This window comes from Colias eurytheme, chromosome 21 (genome assembly GCF_061535395.1).
Source record: "Colias eurytheme isolate Ceu_HAF_F1 chromosome 21, ilColEury1 Martin Lab GWU primary, whole genome shotgun sequence".
Classification (NCBI taxonomy): domain Eukaryota; kingdom Metazoa; phylum Arthropoda; class Insecta; order Lepidoptera; family Pieridae; genus Colias; species Colias eurytheme.
Window position 1 is genome coordinate 4,219,996 of NC_143000.1, and position 12,943 is coordinate 4,232,938.

Here is a 12,943-nt window from a genome sequence, read left to right on the forward strand (position 1 = left end):
CGGGTCATTTGTAACAATAAATAAGTAAGTAAATATTATAGTATCTTCACCGTGTGTGATGCGCTTAAGATCAACATATTTACTATTTTATATTTAAATAAGTCGTCTTGGTGTTAAAATTCGATCTGGCTTTATAATAAAACGTAGAGAAAATCGAATCAATAACTGAATTATTGTTAAAATTACCTGGTAAAAAATATTGATTCATTATTTACATTGAATACCTTTACCATTATATTGTATAAATAAAACTGACAAAACTACAAAACAAAAATAACAGAACAAACTAACTTTATGCATTCGTATCCATCAGATAAATTCTGCGATATTAATCAAACGAATTAAAAATATTGCAGCGAATTGCTTACTAAAATAAATTGTTAGTTTTGAACGCAACTTTGTATATCAAAACAAATGGGTTTTAACGTATAAATAAAGGTAACAATTTATACCTCGATCTGATATAATCGGACGAACATGTCAACCCTTATCTTGCTGAGATTTTAATTGCTAATCATTTGTGGTCTTTGTTACCTATTTAAGGATTTGCGATTTCCGGATATTTATAAGAAGGGTAAAGGTAGCTGGTGCCTTTTACCTGATTTTATAAACGTATACTTTTAGTAATTAAAATTGATTCTGCATTTACTATTTATTTGAATTCCTTATTCGTTTGATTATTGATTTATAAGCTTGTTAGAGTTTGATAGTGTGTGAGTAGTGTAGTCTGTTTTTCTTTCATTGTAATGATATCAGCCAGTGGCATACATAAAGTTATTTCATGAAAATCAATCTGCATACTCAATTTTTACCGAATCAGTTCTATGCTTTATGCGTGAAAGATAAAACTCTACATATTTCCTTTCAATAGATTTTTACATTTTATGATATTAATCGAACCGGCATTAATCGTGGTATAATATAAACATCTATTTTTTCATCTATTTTTAACCGACTTCAAAAAAAGGAGGAGGTTATCAATTCGGCCGGTATGTTTTTTTTTTATGTATGTACACCGATTACTCCGAGGTTTCTGAACCGATTTACGTGATTCTTTTTTTGTTCGATGCGGGATGGTGTCGAATTGGTCCCATAAAAATTTTATTCGGATAAGCCCAGTAGTTTTTATTTTATAAGCATTTTTGTCTGTATTTGTAGATGTTGCAAGTGCAAGTTTGAAGTCGGTTGTTTTTAACGCAGTTATCACTTGTGTTACTTTCAAAGTTTACGCACCTTTACAAAACAAATTAGCGTGATTATAATAACGCTTATTATAACTGAACTAAGCAATATAAAGAAGGCTATAAAATGTTAACTGTACGTTTAATCTGACCCAACAGAGTATCATAATTATCCCTCCAGACCAACATAAAATGGGCCTGTTCTCCGAGGCGGGCAATAAACTCTTTTTATGGCTTATACGATGTCACTTCTACTTTTCCATTAGCACTTGCAAAGTAAGTGGGGATAACGATGTCCTTAGCGTGATAATTAAGTGTTTGTAGAGATATTGAATTTTATGTTCTTACCCAATGTAAGTCAAAATCTGAAATGTAAGATTTGGGACTTAATAAATTGGATTTGCATCTTTGAGAAAGGTTAGAAAAAGGGGTAAGGAGACGAAACTAGCTATTAGAAAAGGCTTTTCGTTATGCATTAAAAGCCTACATTAAAGTTTTAGGATAACAATCTCTTGTTACTTCCAGACAGACTAAACCTGTTTTGTTTACGATATAAGCTGTAAGTAAAGAAACAGAATGACGAATGATGATAATTAATATTAATTTGAATTTATATTTTTGGTTTTATGGCATTCAAATGCTTTATAAATATAAATTTATAAAGAATAGAAAAAATTCGATCACGAGGCGGGACTCGAACCCGCATCCTTCGCGCCATTCCGGGGCGGATGCCTCACCAACTCAGCCACTCGTGACCCGCCTGAGTGATCGAATTTATTCTATTCTTTCAGTTTTATGTGTCTGAAGGGACACACCGCGCGCCATCTATTGAGATGATTAACAACCATTTCAACCAATATGAAGCACTTTTCAGTGAATACAATATTGTAACGATGGAACACGACCTTTTTTGTTGAATTTATATTTTTGGTTTTATGGCATTCAAATGCTTTATAAATATAAATTTATAAAGAATAGAAAAAATTCGATCACGAGGCGGGACTCGAACCCGCATCCTTCGCGCCATTCCGGGGCGGATGCCTCACCAACTCAGCCACTCGTGACCCGCCTGAGTGATCGAATTTATTCTATTCTTTCAGTTTTATGTGTCTGAAGGGACACACCGCGCGCCATCTATTGAGATGATTAACAACCATTTCAACCAATATGAAGCACTTTTCAGTGAATACAATATTGTAACGATGGAACACGACCTTTTTTGTTGAATTTATATTTTTGGTTTTATGGCATTCAAATGCTTTATAAATATAAATTTATAAAGAATAGAAAAAATTCGATCACGAGGCGGGACTCGAACCCGCATCCTTCGCGCCATTCCGGGGCGGATGCCTCACCAACTCAGCCACTCGTGACCCGCCTGAGTGATCGAATTTATTCTATTCTTTCAGTTTTATGTGTCTGAAGGGACACACCGCGCGCCATCTATTGAGATGATTAACAACCATTTCAACCAATATGAAGCACTTTTCAGTGAATACAATATTGTAACGATGGAACACGACCTTTTTTGTTGAATTTATATTTTTGGTTTTATGGCATTCAAATGCTTTATAAATATAAATTTATAAAGAATAGAAAAAATTCGATCACGAGGCGGGACTCGAACCCGCATCCTTCGCGCCATTCCGGGGCGGATGCCTCACCAACTCAGCCACTCGTGACCCGCCTGAGTGATCGAATTTATTCTATTCTTTCAGTTTTATGTGTCTGAAGGGACACACCGCGCGCCATCTATTGAGATGATTAACAACCATTTCAACCAATATGAAGCACTTTTCAGTGAATACAATATTGTAACGATGGAACACGACCTTTTTTGTTGAATTTATATTTTTGGTTTTATGGCATTCAAATGCTTTATAAATATAAATTTATAAAGAATAGAAAAAATTCGATCACGAGGCGGGACTCGAACCCGCATCCTTCGCGCCATTCCGGGGCGGATGCCTCACCAACTCAGCCACTCGTGACCCGCCTGAGTGATCGAATTTATTCTATTCTTTCAGTTTTATGTGTCTGAAGGGACACACCGCGCGCCATCTATTGAGATGATTAACAACCATTTCAACCAATATGAAGCACTTTTCAGTGAATACAATATTGTAACGATGGAACACGACCTTTTTTGTTGAATTTATATTTTTGGTTTTATGGCATTCAAATGCTTTATAAATATAAATTTATAAAGAATAGAAAAAATTCGATCACGAGGCGGGACTCGAACCCGCATCCTTCGCGCCATTCCGGGGCGGATGCCTCACCAACTCAGCCACTCGTGACCCGCCTGAGTGATCGAATTTATTCTATTCTTTCAGTTTTATGTGTCTGAAGGGACACACCGCGCGCCATCTATTGAGATGATTAACAACCATTTCAACCAATATGAAGCACTTTTCAGTGAATACAATATTGTAACGATGGAACACGACCTTTTTTGTTGAATTTATATTTTTGGTTTTATGGCATTCAAATGCTTTATAAATATAAATTTATAAAGAATAGAAAAAATTCGATCACGAGGCGGGACTCGAACCCGCATCCTTCGCGCCATTCCGGGGCGGATGCCTCACCAACTCAGCCACTCGTGACCCGCCTGAGTGATCGAATTTATTCTATTCTTTCAGTTTTATGTGTCTGAAGGGACACACCGCGCGCCATCTATTGAGATGATTAACAACCATTTCAACCAATATGAAGCACTTTTCAGTGAATACAATATTGTAACGATGGAACACGACCTTTTTTGTTGAATTTATATTTTTGGTTTTATGGCATTCAAATGCTTTATAAATATAAATTTATAAAGAATAGAAAAAATTCGATCACGAGGCGGGACTCGAACCCGCATCCTTCGCGCCATTCCGGGGCGGATGCCTCACCAACTCAGCCACTCGTGACCCGCCTGAGTGATCGAATTTATTCTATTCTTTCAGTTTTATGTGTCTGAAGGGACACACCGCGCGCCATCTATTGAGATGATTAACAACCATTTCAACCAATATGAAGCACTTTTCAGTGAATACAATATTGTAACGATGGAACACGACCTTTTTTGTTGAATTTATATTTTTGGTTTTATGGCATTCAAATGCTTTATAAATATAAATTTATAAAGAATAGAAAAAATTCGATCACGAGGCGGGACTCGAACCCGCATCCTTCGCGCCATTCCGGGGCGGATGCCTCACCAACTCAGCCACTCGTGACCCGCCTGAGTGATCGAATTTATTCTATTCTTTCAGTTTTATGTGTCTGAAGGGACACACCGCGCGCCATCTATTGAGATGATTAACAACCATTTCAACCAATATGAAGCACTTTTCAGTGAATACAATATTGTAACGATGGAACACGACCTTTTTTGTTGAATTTATATTTTTGGTTTTATGGCATTCAAATGCTTTATAAATATAAATTTATAAAGAATAGAAAAAATTCGATCACGAGGCGGGACTCGAACCCGCATCCTTCGCGCCATTCCGGGGCGGATGCCTCACCAACTCAGCCACTCGTGACCCGCCTGAGTGATCGAATTTATTCTATTCTTTCAGTTTTATGTGTCTGAAGGGACACACCGCGCGCCATCTATTGAGATGATTAACAACCATTTCAACCAATATGAAGCACTTTTCAGTGAATACAATATTGTAACGATGGAACACGACCTTTTTTGTTGAATTTATATTTTTGGTTTTATGGCATTCAAATGCTTTATAAATATAAATTTATAAAGAATAGAAAAAATTCGATCACGAGGCGGGACTCGAACCCGCATCCTTCGCGCCATTCCGGGGCGGATGTGAGTTGGTGAGGCACACTTCAGACACATAAAACTGAAAGAATAGAATAAATTCGATCACTCAGGCGGGTCACGAGTGGCTGAGTTGGTGAGGCATCCGCCCCGGAATGGCGCGAAGGATGCGGGTTCGAGTCCCGCCTCGTGATCGAATTTTTTCTATTCTTTATAAATTTATATTTATAAAGCATTTGAATGCCATAAAACCAAAAATATAAATTCAACAAAAAAGGTCGTGTTCCATCGTTACAATATTGTATTCACTGAAAAGTGCTTCATATTGGTTGAAATGGTTGTTAATCATCTCAATAGATGGCGCGCGGTGTGTCCCTTCAGACACATAAAACTGAAAGAATAGAATAAATTCGATCACTCAGGCGGGTCACGAGTGGCTGAGTTGGTGAGGCATCCGCCCCGGAATGGCGCGAAGGATGCGGGTTCGAGTCCCGCCTCGTGATCGAATTTTTTCTATTCTTTATAAATTTATATTTATAAAGCATTTGAATGCCATAAAACCAAAAATATAAATTCAACAAAAAAGGTCGTGTTCCATCGTTACAATATTGTATTCACTGAAAAGTGCTTCATATTGGTTAAAATGGTTGTTAATCATCTCAATAGATGGCGCGCGGTGTGTCCCTTCAGACACATAAAACTGAAAGAATAGAATAAATTCGATCACTCAGGCGGGTCACGAGTGGCTGAGTTGGTGAGGCATCCGCCCCGGAATGGCGCGAAGGATGCGGGTTCGAGTCCCGCCTCGTGATCGAATTTTTTCTATTCTTTATAAATTTATAATATTAATTTGCTCTGTTTTAAATGATAAAAATATTTATCACATTATTATAGACGTCCTTCATGTTAATTCGGTAAACGATAGGCTTTTCTCGTGCTAATCCGATAAACATGAAATGAAAGTAAAAAGAATAGCCCGTACCTTTTAGGAAGAATGTGACTTCCTGTTGGTGAAATAATTTCCAGCTTACAAGTAGTTATTGATTTTACACACTAAAAACAAACAAACAATATCTTTTCTCTTCCTATTAGCGGCACACATCATTATTTCCCTTCATCCCATTCCCCACTATATAAAATATCCCCACTATACTGACAGTCATGAAAAATGCCAGCGTCGTTAAAATAATATTAGCGAAACGCGTAAAGGGCGTAATGTGCCGAAATGTCCTCAAGATAAGGCCGTCGATATCAGAGCCAGGTCGAATAGATTGATGACCAGATAGTATCTGGATCAATCTAGACGAAAATGACTTCGGGATCGTCATCTTATAATTGCTATAGGAATTTGCCACTTATCCTTGAGTGATTATGAGGTTTTTGAAGGGAACTTCTTAAGGCGCGTTGAAAGTAAAATTTCATGGTCGCATCATGACAATGCCGTCACGTCAAGGAGAAGGGCGACGATTTTGGATCTTTGAATCTTGCCAAAGAAGTTTCACTTCTGACATGTGTGCTCGGCAAACAGGCTGTTTTTTAATGATGATTAATATAATTGTTGTAATGCAAAACCCAACATACTAAATATACAATGTGTTGTTTACAGTTTAAAACATTGAGTATGAGTTTAAATTTTTAATGCACTCATAATTATGTAATCTATTTTGACCTAGATGTACGCAGGTTGATAATTATATGGCCTCAATGGTATAGTAAATTCAGTTAGTAACTGAAGCTTTTAACATTATAATAGCATTGTAGTTTCATGTACAAAATCAATATACATACATTTGATTGTAATTGTGTTCTGAAAGGCGAAGGTACATTTTCCAATATAGTGTGCACCTAATTTCCAAGAGGCGATTTTTCTACAATAAAGCAAGGAAAGGACCAATACGTGTCTGAATCATTTACATTTACAATAGCAGCCACATTTGTGAAGCCAGCGGTGCGGAGGGATGCAGAATGGCTTTAGGAAATAGGGTAAGGCTGTTCTTATTTGTCAACGTATACCACGATACATAGACTGTTTACTGAGAGATGTTGGAGCGTGGTAAATCTGTATCTTGTGTTACATATTTTTAGAGTCGTAATTGGTTTACGCGACTATATACTTGGTGTGCAATAGATATATACAATTGATGGTATATCATCGCCTTCACAAAGGGCTTATTCTTTTACAAAAGACTTGCCAATTAGAGTTTGTAGTACACAACCGAACCTTGAAGATTGAATACTTACTGCTTTTATTATGAACTAAATTTCGTAAGGATCGATTGATGTTTGTAAGCATAAATAGATCATCATATTGACACTGAATAAGAGTACTGTCTGGGCCAGTTTGAAGTATTATTTTTATCCAAGTACCACGCAAAACATACCGCCATGTAAAGCCGCCTCTGATTATACTAGCTGCTACGGCAGACGCTGTGGCCTATAGCCCCTTTTTCGTGTTTTCTCTCTATAAGAAACGTCCTGCTAACTAAACCAAAAACGTTTAAAAATACTGACTAGGTATATAGCTTAACAGCAACGTTTTGAAAAACAAAAACACTACGGTCTCACGCCGGTATGAACCTGTTTACACCGGGGAACTGTCATTAATGTACTTACCGGTAGGACTTTAATTGCGTTGCCTCACTAGAGGACAAAGGTGTCTCTTGCTTTTGTATTTTTGAAATGGAAATTTAAAATATTCTTTGTTTTTTCGTATTTTTTTTCTACGATATCGGGATTCGAATATCTATTTCTATCCAAATCCCAATCTAACAAAAATATGGGCATTAATATTTATAAAAAACTAGGAGATATTAAATGAATCGCAAAACTGTTCAATTTTATACCAAACTTAAGAAAATAAAAATAAGATGAAAAAGTGTCTCATCTTATTTCATATTATAGAACTACACTTCCTCAAATATGTATCTATTTTTTGAATTAGTTACGCCTTCTTAACACGCACGTGTAAAGCTGTCCTGATTTTTATTTTTTCCCCGAATCGTTGAAGGTTTTTTCCCTATGATAGATATTGCAAAAACAGAGATAATTTAAGAATTACTTGAAACTTGATTATGTAAGTACTATTTAGGATTGAAAGTACATTTATAATAGACGTACTTGTATGTCAAGAAGTGTATTTTATCTAAGTATAGGTACCTCTGGAACCTTCGCAGAGACCAATTCCTTAAAAATATTTGCACAGTCCGCTGTAACATGATTCCCGAAATATGCTTCCAACATGTCAAAAATATTTGCTCTAGAACTGTATCGTATTTTCAATTATGCTGAAACGTTCCTTTCATGGACGACTCGATCCATCTTCAGCGTAAACATTGGCTAAGGTCCAGGAGGAAACTAAATAAAACGGCCTCTTTCGGCTTGATACAATTACTTACTATAATCGTTTATGTTTATTTTGGGAGGAACTTTTTGTAATGGGAGGTTAAGTGATACTTTATGGATGGGTTTGTTTATCAGCATCTTTGGTCAAATTATTATTATTATAAAAAAGAGCGTGTGTGTCGAGTACACCTGTGAGAAGTGAAACTTCTTTGGCAAGATTCAATGATACCAAAATCGTCGCCTTACTCCATGACGTGTCGGTATTTTACTCTCAAGTCGCCTTCGCTTTAACAAAAATAATTTAATCTTACATATAATACTCATATTTAGAGGAAAGCAGTATGTATTTATAAACATTTTAAGCTATTGCTATGCATGCTTCTATCGCGGGCCTTGAGCGCGGGGATCGAATCCAGAAATTTAGTAACGAAAAGCCTCACGCTCCCCACTCCGACGGGTGCGGAGGTGCCGCGGTAAAGCTATTGCTTTACCGCGGCAGTCCCCGAGTGCCACACGTTTTTTTCTCATTCTTTTAAGTAGCGTAGGCAAACGACCTTTTGCCTCCGCAAATGTTCATAGTAGTAGCGCTTACCATCTACAATCTACCATCATCCACCTATGTTGACTATGACATATAAAATCCTAATAGGTACCGTTTTATTAAAAATTAATCATGACGTATTAGTATAAATTAATGATTTATTACCAGAACATTTCAACAGTAATCGGAACAAATAATAAAGTAAGGGGCGTTCGTAACATCCAATTTGCAATAAGTACAAATTCGCAAAATTTTGAACTTTTATAAAGTGATATCTAGGAATGTACAATTTTTTCAAACCTGTTAATCATGTTCTTGTATTCTTTATTTAACAAATTTTTTTTCTTACTATAACTATAAAATGGAATTAGCTCAATATTGATTTGCGCATAAACAATCAGATCTGTACATAAAGGTTTTTTTTTCCGTTTTTCAATTACGCAAATTCTGATAGATTGAAGAAGCATTTTCTTGTCTACATATTTATTCTAAGCGCCAAACAACTGTTAAATAAAGAAATATACCACTCATTATGTTACGCAAGAAAAATGTTTGTTACTAACGCCCAAATTAAATAAATGGTCAACTGCATTGCACGTACATTTTGATAAAAGCGTGTAATAAGTAAAACAGGATGTAAGCAAGCTCCAGTTTGATGGGTGTAATCCTTTATCAGTCTTCGCAAGCGTAGTCTGTGTATATTTGCAACAATGCCAACATTTTCCCTATATATTAGGACATAGTATTTCCTAGTAGGTATTATAAAGGCAAGTTTGTGAAGGAAGGATGTTTTTTTATTTTTCGTAAAAACAGTTAAATCGGGTGATCGATGTTGCATACATAAAATCTAATTTTGAATAGATTTAATAAAAAAAAATATGGAGGGTTTTTCATAATATGTAGATCTAAATATTTAGTTGATACTTATAATTGTTTTATTATGATACTGGCTTTCCGCCCGCGGCTTCGCCCGCTTTGTCTAAAACACAATAAATTATATGCTAAAACCTTCCTCTTGAATCACTCTATCTATTTAAAAAAAACCGCATCAAAATCCGTTGAGTAGTTTTAAAGATTTAAGCATACATAGGGACATAGGGACAGAGAAAGCGACTTTGTTTTATACTATGTAGTGATTACGCATTTCTAAAAATCGAATATGATATTACAACATTTAGAAAATTTTAACTAATTGTTTCCTTAATATCTTTATTTTATGATTACATTACACAAAATATTCCAAAATTTTTGTGATTTTTATTTCTTAAAGAGTATTTTCTACTATTTTTAAATGTTTCAATTGAAAGAGATTCATATTGATAAACGTGTTTGGTTTCTCAAAATTCTTATATAACTTCAGACTATTTCGGTTCAAAAGTCGACGACGTTCAAACTTTGTTCCATTTGAATAACAAGGAAAACCTTTTTTCTTCAATGTCTTTTTAGCTTTTTCCTGTTTTCCGTTGAAAAGGCCGATTTTCTTTTCGTTTTATGTGAAATATCTTTTATTGTTTTAATTGAAATTATTTAGGCAATGCGATCTTTGATGTCGTTAAAGGATGTTTTCATTTAAATATATTTTTGTTATTTATACGGATTTTCAAAAAAAAAAATATTTTAAACTTTAGGAATATTGAGTTAATGTTAAAAATTCTGTTTAATAACGCTTGTATGCCAATAATCTTGCTCTTCCAATAGGTTTACGTCGAAAATAAAAGCAGTAGACTAGAGTAGATAATTTTTGAAACAAAAAAAAATCGCAGTCGGATGAAACCCATTAGAAAAGGAGGGGAATATGATAAAAATGTAAGGAAAAATAAATTACGGTCAATCCGAGTTCGGGAAGCGGGAGGGGGGAGCTTTAAAGAGAAAAAAATGGTTTCTCTCGATTTCCGACAAAACTACAAGTCCTATAGAAAAAAGTTCAATGGCAAAGTTGTAGGTAATTAAAAGTTCTTCAACTTTTTTATTCACAATTTTTTCACATAACCTAAAAATTTAGGTGAAAAATTAAAAAAACCAAGTTTTTGGTCTTTTATTTCTATCTACTTCAAAATTTATTTTTTTTCTACGAAATTTGGTGGAAACTTACTTTATTATGTCCCAAATACACTGTAATTTATTTGATTGAAAATATTTATTTTTTCGCCTTATTTTGAATTAATACCAAAAATACAACCTAATTTTCAATCGAAAAGTCACCCGTCAAAATATCAGCTTTTTTCAAAAACTTGGGGTGCCTTTTATTCATTGAAATCTCTACTTTCATATGGTGTAAAAAAAATAAACACCACCATAGTAAATGTTCTCAGGAAAGGCGTACAAACAGTCTGAAAATTAGCTTTTACTAAATCAGGCACACTTCTCGAACTACCTGAAATGTTTTTATCGACATCATTTTGCTTTTGAATATGCTGTAAAATATTAAACTTAGAACAGATAATTATTTTTCTTTTGAAATATTACCGAAAAGCCGATACAAGAGAAGATATAGAGTTCAAGAAGTGTGCCTGATTTAGTAAAAGCTAATTTTCAGACTGTTTGTATGCATTTCCTGAGAACATTTACTATGGTGGTGTTTATTTTTTTTACACCATATGAAAGTAGAGATTTCAATGAATAAAAGGCACCCCAAGTTTTTGAAAAAAGCTGATATTTTGACGGGTGACTTTTCGATTGAAAATTAGGTTGTTTTTTTGGTATTAATTCAAAATAAGGCGAAAAAATAAATATTTTCATTCAAATAAATTACAGTGTATTTGGGACATAATAAAGTAAGTTTCCACCAAATTTCGTAGAAAATAAATAAATTTTGAAGTAGATAGAAATAAAAGACCAAAAACTTGGTTTTTTGAATTTTTCACCTAAATTTTTAGGTTATGTGAAAAAATTGTGAATACAAAAGTTGTAGAACTTTTAATTACCTACAACTTTGCCATTGAACTTTTTTCTATAGGACTTGTAGTTTTGTCGGAAATCGAGAGAAACCATTTTTTTCTCTTTAAAGCTCCCCCCTCCCGCTTCCCGAACTCGGATTGACCGTAATTTATTTTTCCTTACATTTTTATCATATTCCCCTCCTTTTCTAATGGGTTTCATCCGACTGCGATTTTTTTTATCTTTTCATTATTTTCAAAGGCTTCTACCCCAGTCTACAGGGATCGTATTTCACTGTGTTATTACTACAAGAGGAATCGATACGGAATTTATCAGAATTACGTTGCTGTTTTTGCGTTCCATAAAGCGTAGAATTCGTAATAACCGTATTGAATAACGAGTGGAAATTGGAATAAAAATTATACTTTCAGAACGTTTTAAGAATATCCACAATGCGATACGCTATAGCTCTGTGAACATTATTTTATTACCGTTTTATCATAAAGATTTGTTATTATGCTTGAATAAATTGAAACAAATATATAAGAACATTCTCTATGTTGTGGAAGCAGATAACATTAATTATAATGTTGAGTTTCAGTTTTCATGCGAGGCACACAGAAGCATTTTACATTTTAATTTCATTTTTAATAGTCTGTTGTAACTATTAAAATCAGTTTCTATTTAATTCATTCTTCTCTCTTGATTGTGATATAACTTTAATATATATGTATGTTTGTTTAAAAATGTTATGATCATCTGAATTATATTCAGAGTAGGTATCGTAGAAACGCATTAAAGTCTGTAGATAACCTTTTATGTCATACAATTTTAAAAGAAATATACATCCTAGATATTATTCGTCATATTATAGTAATAGAAGAAAATGTAGAGCCTACTATCGAATATTTTTATGTCCCAAGGCCACAAGCAATGAATGATAATATTCCGAAACATACGCAATAAAAAGGCATAAATAATTTAATTTACTCCACGCATAAAACAATGTCGTTAAATCACAAACAAATAACGCATTTAATAGCCCACTTAAAAGGAACCCGCTGTAAAACAAACATATAACAAGGGCGTCGTTCAAATTTTGATTTCTGTTTCAGGAACAAATGAAACGCAGCAATTGGACGTTATAAATAAAAGGTGAGTGTTAATTTTGTATTTAATCAATTTTCTTCATAATTAATCAATTTTTTTTATCGGTTTTATTTCATTTTT

General features: G+C 34.3%; 1 protein-coding gene across 2 annotated transcripts in view; it reads left to right on the forward strand.

The window, feature by feature from the left end:
- The window catches only part of LOC149899046 (uncharacterized), a 225,730-nt gene that overhangs the window by 174,034 nt on the left and 38,753 nt on the right, over positions 1 to 12,943 (forward strand). The window contains exon 3 of one of the 2 annotated variants that reach the window (XM_090114680.1): positions 12,829 to 12,868. The exons of the other annotated variant lie outside the window; for it this stretch is intronic. The gene's annotated coding sequence lies outside the window, so the exon portion shown is untranslated. The remainder of the gene's footprint in view (positions 1 to 12,828; positions 12,869 to 12,943) is intronic. 2 annotated transcript variants of the gene reach the window in all.